Source organism: Agelaius tricolor, unplaced genomic scaffold, assembly GCF_023055355.1.
Source record: "Agelaius tricolor isolate 1412-34295 unplaced genomic scaffold, bAgeTri1.0.p SCAF_5, whole genome shotgun sequence".
Classification (NCBI taxonomy): domain Eukaryota; kingdom Metazoa; phylum Chordata; class Aves; order Passeriformes; family Icteridae; genus Agelaius; species Agelaius tricolor.
In genome coordinates this window covers 1,756,630-1,769,283 of record NW_027269265.1, presented here as the reverse complement: position 1 = coordinate 1,769,283, position 12,654 = coordinate 1,756,630, and the positions used below count along the sequence as shown (strand labels likewise).

The 12,654-nt window shown below is 48.4% G+C and overlaps 1 long non-coding RNA gene across 1 annotated transcript; it reads left to right on the top strand.

The window, feature by feature from the left end:
• The first annotated feature begins 1,225 nt into the window (after positions 1 to 1,225).
• Positions 1,226 to 12,439, top strand: LOC139589586 (uncharacterized). Its single transcript, XR_011679065.1, has 2 exons — positions 1,226 to 1,553; positions 3,466 to 12,439. It is a non-coding gene; the product is annotated as an uncharacterized lncRNA (long non-coding RNA).
• The last annotated feature ends 215 nt before the right edge of the window (positions 12,440 to 12,654 follow it).

Here is a 12,654-nt window from a genome sequence, read left to right as displayed (position 1 = left end):
TTGTTTTGATTATCACTGCAAACCCCCTGTGCCGTGTCGGTGTTTTTTGCACCCTGAGATCGAATCCACGAACCATCACAAAACCCGTTCGTAGGGACGGCTCGTGACAAGGAGCAATTCCCACCAAACCCCAGCAGGAATTCCTGCCTGGACTGGGAGTTGTAGCAGCAGAGGTTTGTCCTCCCTGCAAGGGCCCTAATTTCACCATGGTCCTGGGAAAAGTCACCCTTGGAATATCAGGAATCTGACTCCAGCTCCAAGAGCCTTAGTGGTTCAATAAGAATTCCTGGAGATGCTTCCCTGGCTCTTCCATGGCTCTGACACATCCTCAGTCAGGACGGATTACAGGGCTCCCCTTTCCAAGAGGGAATTGCGCTGGGAATGCAGATGAGTCAGCAGAGATCCCGCTTCATCATCATCCTGATGCCTAAAACTCCAGCCTTGAACTCCCTCAGCCTCTCTTTTTCCACGAGCCAGGGTACAGGATGCTGCTGCTGCCTCCTGGAAGGGCTGACAAATAATCCTTCATGGAAAATCAGATTTAATAAATTCACAGCCGTGTGAAGCTCCGGACGCTTCACATAATCACACGGAACCTCCAGGGATGAGCAGCACCTTTTATACACTCCTTTCTCTGAGATCTGTGAGTTCATCCCAAATAAATCTTGGGAGAAAGTTTCATTTTTCTTCCGTGGGGTCGATACTCGACTCGCAGGGAGCAGATCCATCTGTGTATTTTCCTCATCCCTTTGCAGGATGGATGGAGCACAGGCCTGGGAAAGGGATGCTGTTATTTCCTCTTATCTCAGCCTGTGATTTTTGGAGTGGGCTGACACAAGGTTTAATAAATATTCCCTTAAAAGGGAAGCGAAATGCTCTCTGGAAAGCTTCAGCTTTTGAATGGAGGAAAGAAAAAAGTAGGGGAAAATCCAAGATATTTCTGATTTTGAGGGTGGCTTTGTTAGAAGAGATGGGATGGCTGTTCCTCGATTAAAATACCAGGAATGGGCCTGGAGCCCAATACAAAATAATGACAGAAAGAGTGATTTATTTAATTCCTAACTAAATTATCATCTGCATTCCAGGGATAAAAAGCAGGGATAAGACTGGAGTTCACCCCCCCCCCACCATGGAAAAACCAATTTAATAAACACCAGGAAACTTATTAAGTTGTCCTAATAAATCCCAAAATCCCATTCCTGAGGTAAAGCTGTGTTTTGCTGCCCCAACACATTCTAATTCCCTTTGTGTTTTGGAATCCCAGAATATTTGGGATCTTAAATCCCATCCCACCCCCCCCTGCCATGGGCAAGGACACCTCCCACTATCCCAGGGTGCTCCAAGCCTTGTCCAGCCCAAACCACCATGGAATTCTTGGATTCTGAACTCTGAGAACCTGGAAAACAGAAGCACAGTCCTGAGAATTTGTGTGGAAACACCTCCCTTGGCAGAAGGAATTGGGAATCCGGGCACGGCTCAGCTTCCAGGAATCTCATTCCTGGAATTTGGCTCCTGGGATGGAGGAGCCTGCACCTGAGGGTGTCTCTGTGCAGGTGAGTGTGTCCTGAGGGCTGCCCTGGCAGGGAATTGATGCCTCAGGTTTAGATTTTCTGTTTTTCACGTTCTGTGCTGCTTTAGTGTGAGGGTCTGGGCACCATTTCAGGGGATGGTTCTGATCGTGTGCAGTTCTGAGCTCTGTGCACAGAGCAGGGAGACAAAACAATTCCTGCTCCAGCTGGGCACCAAGGACAAATGATCCAAACCTCAGCCCAGGAGCACAAACCCCGTGGGCTGGAGAGAGAAAAACAAGCAGGGTGGGACTGCAGGGGCTAAAGCTGGAATGGGACAATGAACTGCAAGGTGCAAATGGAGCAGAACTGATCCCAGGGAGAGACCCCGTGCCCGGCCGTGCATTTTGGGGCCATTTTGGTTCATCTTGGGTGCAGGCCTGGCTGGGCTCTTGTGCTGCCCAAGGTGGATGCATGGAGGAGATGCTTTGAAGGAATCCCTGCTTTATTCTGGAGCTCTGCCCAGCTTCTGCTCTAGGGCAGCCTGCACAAGGAATGACCACATTCCTTGCCTTTGGTACTGGGTGGTCCCACAAACTCCGGCCAGTTCTGATCCTGAGTTTTGTCCATTATAATTCCCAGTTCCCTGTGCCTTGTGTTGCCAAGGTGATGGATTTGAAAAGGCCAAATCCGTGCTCGCTTTTCAAAGGCTGAGTTGTTCTTTTTGATCTGCAAACCAGGGGCAGCCACAGATCCAGGCCTGGCTTTTGTGCTCCCTTGTTTTGTCTCCGTGTCACAACCAGAATGATCTTGGCAGCTGAATTCCTTGGGATAAAAACTCAGCATGGGATCTTGTCAGGGAGATGCTGAAGTCACTTTGGAACTGCTGAGGTATTTGTGTGAAAAGACATTTGAATACCCAGCCTGTGAATTCCTTGATATTTTCAAATTCGCGGACAGAATGATGGGATTGGGATGACTCCTGAAGATTTTCCTGTGCTGGTATCCGTGGGCACCCTTTGGAAAGGCCATGGGACACAAACAATAATTCTGGACCCTGTAATTTATTGGGAGAATTCCATTTGGGACCGGCAGGAGAACAAAAATGCAATTATTGCATCTCCAACCTGACTCAGGACCTGGCACAAGGAAGGACTCGTGGATTCCTGGTTTTTCCTCCTGCTGGGATTGAAATTGGCTCACAGCTTCTTCCTTGGCCTTTTTGTTGACTCCTGAAGTTAAAGCTTTTAATCCTGAGCTCAGGAGGAAAACTCCTGACTCAGCTCTCACACCCCAGGGACCAGGCAAGCACTTGCACAGCACAGGGAGGGAATTCGAGCTTATCTTCCCCAAATTCTGCAGGAATACAATAACCCCGGCACCTGGAGCTGGGATTTTTGCAGATATTTATGTCAAACGCATTTCACCTCCACACAGCACAAGCGATGCTCAGAATTAAGCAGACTAATTCTGTTTTTGTGGTGCTCTTTGACTCCCTGAGCCTGGGCTTTCCTGATCGTTCCCATTTTTCCAGGCCCTCAGTTCTTTTTAAGGGAATGCTTGACTGTTTTGGGGTCCTAGAAGAAGGGTTTATCTTTTTCTGCAGAATTTGGGTCCTTTGGGAATCATCCAAGTTGTTTATTTTCAGCAGAGATCACTTTTATTTACTTGCAACCTTTTCCATTACCTGGTAGGAGCTGAAACAGGATGGAATTTTAGCAACTTAACAAAATCTGACACTTCCAGCTCCCAGTTGTGCCCCAAACTGTGGAAAACATTGGGAATTCATTGGGAATTCATCTTTCCCTACTCCACAATGGGAAAACATGGATTAAATACCTGTAGTCTGCACAGTTCTGGGCTGAGCTGATGCACCTGGACAGCTCCTGCAGGGAGCTGATGGATCACGGCTGGGACACTTAATTAATTAATAATAAAATGAATTCTTGTCTTCCAGCCTGGAGCAGGAGCTTGGAATCATTCTGGGAGTGCCAACAATGTGATTAATGCCCATCTGTGTGGGGCAGATGTTGCTGAGATCCAGCCTGTTGGAAAATGGATGTTTCCTGGAATGTCTTGAGCAGGAAGGGACTCCCAAGGATGGTGGAGTCCAGCTCCTGACATCTTCACGCTGTGTTGGCACCAAATTGTTGGCACCTGATGCCATCCCTGCACGTCTTCCCAGGAAGCTCCAGGAAAAACCTCCAAAATCCCCCAAAACCCTCCCCAGACACCCCCAAATCCCCCCTGACTGCCCCTAAACCCCCCATACCCCCCCAAATCTCCCTCACCCTGATGTTGTGAATTCTGATGGCCCCAAAATCCCCCAAAATCCCCTCAAAACATCCCCAAATCCCCCCAAATCTCTCTCACCCTGACATTCTGCATTGTGATGGCCCCAAAATCTCCCCAAAAACCCTCCCCAAACACCCTCAGAGAAGATGGGGAGACACTGGAAGATGTTGGTGTTGGTTCTGGTGCAGGGAACCTTGGCTGCTCCTGGAATTCTGCAGGCATCTGCTGGGCCCTGGCCTGGGGCAGGCAGGATAAACCACTGGATTTTATGGCTGGGCTTCCCCCCTGGCCCTGGCTTGGTGGTCCCAGCTCCATCCTGGTTTGGTGGTCCCAGCTCCATCCTCACGGCATTCCCAGGTTTGCTGTGTCCCCTGGCTGAGCCCTCAGGTGCTCCCTGGAGTTCTCCCCTTTGCTGTCTGTATTTCCCTCCTCCTAAATCTTGGGTTTCCCATGGATTTGGAAGTGGGAATCTTGTTTTTTCCCAGGGCTGGATCCTCAGCTCTGCCTGTGCTGACTCTGGGTTTTCGGTGTGTTGTTTTTGTGGTTCAGCTTCATTGTTTCTGTTCAGATCCTTCAAAAGCAGCAGGAATGAGGGGCTGGAGTGTGTCCAGGGAAGGGAACGGAGCTGGGCAGGGGCTGCAGAATCCCTGAGGGAGCTGGGCAGGGGCTGCAGAATCCCTGAGGGAGCTGGGCAGGGGCTGGAGAATCCCTGAGGGAGCTGGGCAGGGGCTGCAGAATCCCTGAGGGAGCTGGGCAGGGGCTGCAGAATCCCTGAGGGAGCTGGGCAGGGGCTCAGCCTGGAGCAAAGGAGGCTCAGGGGGCCCTTGTGGCTCTGCACAGCTCCTGCCAGGAGGGCACAGCCGGGGGGGTCGGGCTCTGCTCCAGGGCACAGGGACAGGAGCAGAGGGAACGGCCTCAGGCTGGGCCAGGGCAGCTCAGGGTGGGCACAGCAGGAATTTCCCCATGGAAAGGGGGCTCAGGAACTGCCCAGGGAGGGTTGCAGTGCCCATCCCTGCAGGTGTCCCCTGGAGGTGACACTGAGAGCTCTGGGCTGGGGACAAGGTGGGGATCAGTGATCCTGGCAGGATTTTCCAATCACACAATGAAGCTGCTGGTGTGGAAAACCAGGGGAATTTCTGCCTCCTTCAGCAGTTGCCCCATGGAAACCTCATGGAAAAACACTTGATGTGTTTTCTGTGCACTGTTTCAGTTCAGTGAAGCATTTGTTCCAACCCCCCCGACTTTTCCAGCCTGGAAGTTCCCCTGCTGCCATTTCCTTGTCCTGCTCCTACTGGATGTCTTTCTAACTGGGAATGGTCAAACCAGGAGGGAGCGGGGAGACAATATGAAAAAGCAAATTTTAATCTCCTCAAAGATATGACACAACAGATGCTGAGGGAGGAAATCCTTCAAAAAGGGTTGAAAACCAAGTCTGAACATTTCCACCTGCAAATCCAAGGTGTGAAATGCCCTGGGAAAATCTGCAGCATTCCCAGTACATCTGGAATTGCAAAGACCTTGGAACCACTTGGATCCTGCCCTCTGCCCCCAGCTCCAACCCTGGCATACAAGATCCCTCTCCTTGAGAGCTTTGTGGGGGTGCTCAGTGCCTAAAATCCCATTTTCCTGCTCCCAGTGATGCCTTGTGCAGGCTGCCCTGGAGCAGAGGCTGGGTGGAGTTCCAGAATAAAGCAGGGATTGATTCAAAGCATCTCCTCCATGCATCCACCTTGGGCAGCACAAGAGCCCAGCCAGGCCTGCACCCAAGATGAACCAAAATGGCCCCAAAATGCACGGCCGGGCACGGGGTCTCTCCCTGGGATCAGTTCTGCTCCATTTGCACCTTGCAGTTCATTGTCCCATTCCAGCTTTAGCCCCTGCAGTCCCACCCTGCTTGTTTTTCTCTCTCCAGCCCACGGGGTTTGTGCTCTTGGGGCTGAGGTTTGGATCATTTGTCCTTGGTGCCCAGCTGGAGCAGGAATTGTTTTGTCTCCCTGCTCTGTGCACAGAGCTCAGCATCCCCTGATATGGAGCCCAGACCCACACACTAAAGCAGCACAGAACCTGAAAAACAGAAAATCTAAACCTGAGGCACCTCAGCACTCCAAAGGTTAAAGCCCTGGCCACAGGTCTGACTTTTCCAAGTGCATTTCCCTGGAACTCCTCACCTTTCCCAACCAATCAGGCTCCACAGGGTTCAGCTGTCACGGGCTGTTGGAAAATGCATCAATCCCCAGGAACGAGCCAGCAGGAGAGTCTGGAACAAGGCTGGAGAGAGGGAATGTCCTGGGCTTGGAAGGACACGGAGGAAATGCTGAGTGCCCACCACAGCCAGTGAGGAAACCCCTGAGTGTCACCTCCAGCTCCCCAAATTCCAAAGGCTATGGATGAACTGCCCTGATTTACTGGATCAGTAACACAGGAATGCTCTGTCACTCAGGTGCCACTGCAGCACAGGTTGAAGGTGCATTTATGGCTCTGGAACTTCCCAAATCCTCTTTTTTTCCTCCTTCCCGTGGGCTGGCAGGATCTGGGATACAGCCTGGTCTATGCTGGACAACCAACCATTCCTTTTGTTGGGACACAATGGAATTGTTTTGGTCAGAGTCCCAGATAATCATCTTCAAAAATAAAAACCTGCTGGAGGAGAAGGTGGCTTCCACTTTACCACCCGGAATGGGGAAATATTCCCCTATGGACGGAGTGAAACAACCCTGGAATGGGCTCCCCAGAGAGGTTGGTGCCTCAAATCTGTTGGAAAGTGGCCTTAAAAATGTATTTTAACCCTTTGTCAGCCCTGATGTGCTCAAGGAGTTGGACTAAATGATCATTGTAGGTCCTTTCCAACTGAAATATTCCCATTTTCCCATCTTTTCCACACCCCACTGGAAGAAAAAGCCTTCACTAAGCAAACATGAAGAGTCACAATTAGCATTAAGGAGCCACCAGTGACAGCAGGAATCCATAAAAGGTCCCTGGATGCTGCCAGTTTTCCAATAGATAGGAAATCCATAGGAACGGGTGGATTGGAAAACAATATGGGTCTTCCTAAGAGAACAGCAGATATTTAAACAGGAATATAATGCCTGATCCACCTTTCTTCATGTTATAGCCATGCCATGAAGGATTCTGGAAAAAAAAATACAGAGGAGTCTGGAAAATGAAAGAGGATTCTGGAAAATGAAATGCAGGAAGCTCCCAGAATTACGGAGCCCTGAAGCCCACCCAGCCTGTCTGAAGATGAAACAATGAAAAAAGGCAGGGGAGATCAAAAAGCTGCTGCAGAGCCTGGTACAAATTCCAGCCTTTCTGCAAATAGAGTCCCACGAGAACAAGAAGTTAAAGAGAAATAATTGTAGGCAGAAAATGTAGAAAGGAGGGGTGAGGGAAATGATTTGTTTGGAGCTTCAGCCTCTGCACAAGCCCCAAAATACAAATCTGTGAGACACCAGGTAGAGCTGGGAGGGATTTTTCCAGCAACACTGCCTGGTTTCCATGGCATTCCTCCCAAAAATAATATTCCCTGTTCCCAGCCAGGCCACCTCAGAGTGGTGGAAATTCCCCAAAATGTGGCTAATTCCGAGCCCAGGTCTGGAGACCCAGTGTACAAACATTCCTGGTGGGATGACTCCACGTGTCTGAGATCAGCCCCAATCTCATCCCTGCCCTGCAAATATTCCCAGGCAGCTGCAGGAATTTCCCACAGCAAATCCAAACACTCATTTGCAGCTTTCTGCTCCTTAAAATGAGCTTGTAAAAGGAGGGAGAAGAATTTTTTACATGGAAAGAAAGTGCTAGGAGAGGAACGGTCGGAAATTGAAAGAGGAGAGGTTTAAATTGGATATTGGGAAGGAATTCCTGGCTGGGAGGGTGAGGAAGGGCTGGGATGGAATTCCCAGATTTCCTGTGGCTGCCCCTGGATCCCTGGGAGTGTCCAAGTGTTCATGGTCAGGGCATTTTATCTAAAACAAGAGTTCTGTCTTTATGTGCCAGAGAGGTGGTAAAGTAGGAAAAGACTCCGGAGATCTTTGAGTCCAACTACTCCCAGCACTGCCAAGGCCGCCTCTGACCTATGAGCCTCAGTGCCACACCCACAAAATTTTTAAAGTTTTTAATTTCAATTTTTAAAATTCCAGGATTTAAAACTTGTGGACTTTCTGGGCACCCTTTTCCATGAGGAAATTTTCTCAATATCCACCCTGAGCTCTCCTGGCCCAGCCTGAGGCCATTCCCTCTCCTGCTGTCCCTGTTCCCAGAAAATCCTGGCTCCCACCTTCCTACAAACACTGCCCATGGATTAAACTCCTTTTCATTTCCTGCTCCCCTCTTGTTTTCTGTAGTTCCATCATTGTCCCAGGGCAATCCACAGCTTGTAACATAAAACATTCTCCACTTTTTGTTCCTTTCCACCTTTTAATTTTTTTTCTCCTGTGAGAAGATTTAACACGAGGAGCTTTTTCTTTTTCCCCTACATGCATTTAGAACAGCTCAAAATATTCAATTTTTTTTTTTCACCTGTCTTCAAATGCACGGAGGTCAAGTGATCTTTGCTGCCAAGAACTTGCTGACTCCGCAGCTCTGAGTGTCTCAGTAAGCAAATTCAGCTGCTTTTGCTTTCCTTGCCTCTTGTTGAGCGGAACTTGGAGATTTTCAGGGTGGCACCATCACAAAAGCAAAGGGGAAAAAAAAATTCCTTTGAAAAGAAGTGGCTTGATCAGCTCGTTCTGGCTTTCCTTGGACGATGAAAGAGGAATTGTTTTGGAGACACGAAGCTCATCGTTTTCACAAAGGAGTGGCCTCAGGGAGGCTTCTCTTGGCTGAGGGTGAAAAGGTGCTGGAAAATGTGAGGTTGGGTTAAAATATGAGTTAATGACTCTTCTGAGGGTCCTGTTCCCGTTACAGAATTCCAGGATAATTTGGGTTGGAAGGGACCCTTAATCCCATCCATCCCATCCCTTCAATGGCAGGGACACCTCCCACTGTCCCAGGGTGTCCCAGTGTCCAGCCTGGCCTTGGGCACTGCCAGGGATCCAGGGGCAGCCACAGCTGCTCTGGCAATCCCAGCCCAGCCAGGAATTCCCAATTCCCAATCTCCCACCCATCCCTGCCCTCTGGCACTGGCAGCCATTCCCTGGCTCCTGTCCCTCCATCCTTGTCCCCAGTCCCTCTCCAGCTCTCCTGGAGCCCCTTCAGGTGCCCTCAGCTCTCCCTGGAGCTTTCCCTTCTCCAGGTGAACATTCCCAGCTCTCCCAACCTGGCTCCAAATTCCATTTCTTTCCTGAGCCAGTCCTGGATTTCATCCTTTCTCACAGCTTCTATCCCTCCCTGCTGAGTGGCTGTAATTTTGGGAATGCCATTCTTGTTTTGTGCATGGATTGTAAAGCAAAGCTCCCTGAAAGGAACAGGAAAACCATATAAATTTCCAGAGCCATAATTTAGGGAATTATCCAGCATCCTTGGGCAGTGGGAGGAATGCAGATTGTGTTTGTTGTGGTTCCTCTGCATCAGAACAAACCTGGGTGTGATTACCTGGAAAAAATTCTCACTTGCAGAGGGGAGAAAATGCAGCTTTAATTTAAAAACAGGATAAAAAAAATCCCAAATCCAAACCTTCCCATGACTACAGAAGGAATTTTCCCCTTTATATCTTGTTTTTTTCTCTCCTTTACCACTCACAGTTCACAGGATTCCTCCATCCTCTCCTTCTGGTCCATTTTGGGAAGGACAAGAGGAGAAATTGATCTCATTTGGATTAATTTTGTTCCATACTTTGGGAATCACTGGGATACCCTGGAATTTCAGTCATGGGTTGTTTCCTACAGGAATTCTTTACTGGAGAACGGCAGGGACAATTTCCACTTTCCATGGTCCTCTGAGCTCTCTCCAACATAGACTTGAATTATCCAGGGATGGGACATCCACAGTTCATCCTGGAAATCTGGGCTCTCACAAATGTATTACTAATTCCTGGAGATTCCCTAAAATACTCTGAAATAATCCCTTGAATAGGAATAAAAATCCTAAATTTATTCATCAATGAGGCGCAAAATGGAATTATGGCTCCGCTTCATCCCACAGGTTTTAATGACGGAAAATCAGATCTGTTTATATAAACATGAATTAAAAATTAACAAATGCACTTTTGACTTAAATTTCTTTGGTTTTGGGGGAGCAGGAAACCCCCAAAGCCACTTGTAATATTTTAAATTAAATTATCGCACAAGGGAATATTTCTATAATTCCATACATGAATCCCAGTGTTGTCCTGGTAGGAGGATGTCAGAAACAGCTTTGGAGTATTGGATTTTTCTGTCTTTTTTTATTTTTTTTTTGGTGGAAAAAAATATTGGGAATGATCAACTTGTCACATTGGAGATCCAATTGTCCCCCCCATTCCATGAGGAACAGAACTTCAGGAAATGCCTCGATGGTGATGCACTTGGAAGAAGCAGAATTTAGGAAATCTAGGGAATATAAAGCTGGGAAAAGAGAGAAGAGCCTCAATTCCTCTGTTCCTCCAGCTCTCTCCTTCCCTCTGCCCAGGGAGGACCTTTCCCTTCAGGCTGCATTCCCAAGATCCCGTTTTGAGCTTCTTTCCCAGATTTTTGTGCTGGATCAGCACCGAGTTGATCGATCCCACATCCAGCCAGTGATTCCCTGCAATTCCTGTGCTTAAAGGGAATGATGGCTTGGAAAAAAAGCCACCCAAGGCAGATTTTTCAAACCAAGCTCCTACAGGATGTTGCTCAAAGGAAAAATCACAGGATTTGTTTTCATAAAATTCCAACAGGTTTTGATTTGGTGATGGAATTGTCTGTTCCACATCCCTTTGTTTCAATCCCATTCTTTCAGTTTTTTCACAATATTGGGAATTTATTTAGGGTTCTGCTGGCGCAGTATAAAGGGTGTGAAGGGTGTGAAGTTTTTCCAGCTCCTGATCCAGAGCTGAGGAGGATTTGCTTCAGAGGGAATCTGAAAGTGAGGGAGCTGAGGGAAGAACGGGATTTTCTGCCTTTCTGTGGATTCCTGGGATTATTACCCAAAACTGAATCCCAGGATGGGTCAGGCTGGAAAGGACCTCAGGGGGCACCTGGCCCCATTCCCTGCTCCAGCAGGGTCATCTCAGAGCACAGGTGTAAATTTGGGGAATATCCTCATCCCTGGAAGTGTCCCCATCCCCAGAGGGATTTCAAGGCCGTGGGGATGTGGCACTTGGGGACAGGGAGCAGTGGTGGCCTTGGCAGTGCTGGGAATGGTCGGGCTTGAGCTCAGAGGGCTTTTCCAACCTTTATAATTCTGTGCTGGATTTTGTGATTCTGTGGGTTTGGGGACAGTGCTCCACTGGGAATAAGGGGTGGTGGATTTGGAGCTGGGCAAGACTGTGGGGTTGCCTGAAGGAAATCTCCCTGTGGTCCTGCCAGGGGTGGAGTGGGAGCTCCGAAGGTTTTCAGGGAAGCTCCCATCGAGTCAGGAGGTGCAGAGGGGATCCTTTTGCTCCCTAAACTCCTCGGGGTCACCTGTGGTTGGCTGGATCCAATCCCAGGCAATGGTTTAAATTTTGCCACTTCATCCCACGGGTTTTAACGATGGAAAATCATATCCGTTTATGAAAACATGAATTATTTATCACTACAAGTGATTAGACAAAAGATCTTAATTAGAATTATTGAGTGTGCAGTCTAATGCAGCGCAATAAAATAAAACAATTCTATTCAAGCAATTTTATTGAAGGCAGCAAAAAGAAACAATTATTAAGTCAAGATTGATAAAACTCACCCAACACCAACACTCCTGGGCAGGGCTCTTCCTCTTAACCTTGAGGAGAACCCTTGGAGAGTGTCCCCTTCCCAAGGGAGGAATCCCCCCACATTCCAAGAAGGAATATGACAGGAAAACCTGTGCTAATCAGGGGTTTTAAACTTTGGGCTTGCTGAGCCAGACTGGTTTCCCCCCAATTCCACACCAAACCCAACTCTCGATGCCCCTCTCATCCCACCCCCCCCAATGGAATTTTCAAGCAGGGCATTGTCCCAGCTCCTGGACCACATTCCAGGGAAAGTGTCCTGCTCCAGGCTCCTGGTGCCCAGTTAATGAGTGGATGGGTTTTACGGACACACTGAGCCAGCAGCAGCAGCAGCAGCAGCAGCTCCCAAGCTGAGATTTGCTCATTCCCATGAAAAATCCCATCAGTTTGGCCAAACCCCCCCTTGCCTTTCAGTGGGAAGATTTACCCCAGCCTAAAGTGGCCACTTTCATTGGACTTAAAGCTCTTCCCAGCCAGCAGGAGATAAATAAAGCATTTGGGATGAGCTAATAGGGGATTATCCCTGGGGAGTCTCGCACGGGCTTAGGGAAACTGGTTTGAAAATTACCCCTTAAATTGAAGCAGCAGCACTTCATAAACTGAGGAGCTCGGGATGGTGGGAGGGATGATGGGGAGGGATCAGGCACTGGGTGATGGATGAATAGAATATTTTAGGGAGAGGTGAAATCCTTGGGAAAGACGTCTCCCTCTTCTCTGAGGGCGTTCAGGGAATGTCAGCAGTTCTTTAGGCATGTTTTGAGGTTAATTTCCATCTCTCCCACCTTGGAAGATTCAAGACACCCAATAAATGATGCACTTTTAGCTGACACCACTTTCAGGTGCATTTTTGAGTGCTTGAAATCATTTTGAAGGAAGAATTTGAGCAAATAAACCCCATTGTGCTCATCCTCCAGCAATGTTTCCATTTAATGGCTATGTCAAATAAATTCTGGGAAATGTTTCCAATTAATAAGTGATGTCCATACTCCCATATTACCCTGCCATGGAGAATTTAGGAATATTTGGGCAATTTACTCCTATTCTTCC